At 39.9% G+C, this 1,061-nt stretch overlaps 2 protein-coding genes across 2 annotated transcripts in view; one reads left to right on the top strand and one right to left on the bottom strand.

Annotated features, from left to right (window-relative positions):
* LOC101852100 (disabled homolog 2-interacting protein) overlaps nt 1-1,061 on the bottom strand; it is a gene marked incomplete at both ends in the record, with an annotated part of 79,851 nt that overhangs the window by 69,881 nt on the left and 8,909 nt on the right.
* The window catches only part of LOC101850011, a gene marked incomplete in the record, with an annotated part of 14,110 nt that overhangs the window by 10,589 nt on the left and 2,460 nt on the right, over nt 1-1,061 (top strand).

Here is a 1,061-nt window from a genome sequence, read left to right as displayed (position 1 = left end):
CGCTCGAGCGTGTGAGTGTGAGTGCCTGTGTGCGTGCGTGTGTGTTTGTGTGTGCGCCCGCGCACGTACATGTGCACACATGTGTATATGCGTGCGGACATGTGTTTGTGTATGCTTGTGAAGTGATGTGATGCGGTGTGATGTGACCATTAATACATCGTACGTCTAAAAGTTGAAAGGTCCAGATCCATTAGTGCGAGGCGGGAGACAACACACTGGCTTTTCCCGACAAAACACCAAAGTCGGAGCCACTGACACAGACTGTCAAAACACACACAAAATAGTGACTAGATAACTCAGCATAACATACAGGGAAATTGGACGTCCAAATTCGAAGTTATACAAAACTGATTGGTCTTCTAAAAAAATCGCCAGCAACGAAAAACATTTCGCTTGCAACGAAAAACTACTATTGGAATAGATAAGTAGTACAAACGTCCCAGATAACAAACCATCAAATAAACACAAAACAACGTTATTAACATCAAAACCAACTCAAACAACCTCAAACATTAAAAGAAGGAAAGAAAGAAAGAAAGAAAGAAAGAAAGAAAGAAAGAAAGAAGAAAGAAAGAAAGAAAGAAAGAAAGAAAGAAAGAAAGAAAGAAAGAAAGGAAGAAAGAAAAGAAGAAAGGAAAAAAAAGATAAGGAAAAATAGTAACAAAAATGAAATTCAACAGGTTATGACCAAACTAAAATTAAACAAGAAACAAACACCCAAAACAAAACAAAAATAAACCAAACCCCTATAACCAAACCAAACGAAAGTACCAAGCGGCAAGAAGTGTCATACCCCGGGTGGCAACTGACCAAGCTGAGCAGAGAGCAACAAGCAGTGCTGGGATGGAAAAGGTTAACAAATGAGGGAATTGTACATACTGCAAAACAGAGAGGGTTAGCAAAAATGTTCTGAAAACGAAAGGGAGAAGTGAAAAAAGGCCTTCATTTTTCGTTGGGGATAGTGGATAATGAAGGCTTGTTCAAGGGAGATATTATACCAAGGGAGAGAAAAATGGTAGTGATGGGCTTGAACGTGTGACCGGGGTGTGTGTGTGTGTGTG

This window comes from Aplysia californica, unplaced genomic scaffold (assembly GCF_000002075.1).
Source record: "Aplysia californica isolate F4 #8 unplaced genomic scaffold, AplCal3.0 scaffold00263, whole genome shotgun sequence".
NCBI classification, from domain to species: Eukaryota; Metazoa; Mollusca; class Gastropoda; order Aplysiida; family Aplysiidae; genus Aplysia; species Aplysia californica.
This window is presented reverse-complemented; position numbering and strand designations above follow the sequence as displayed.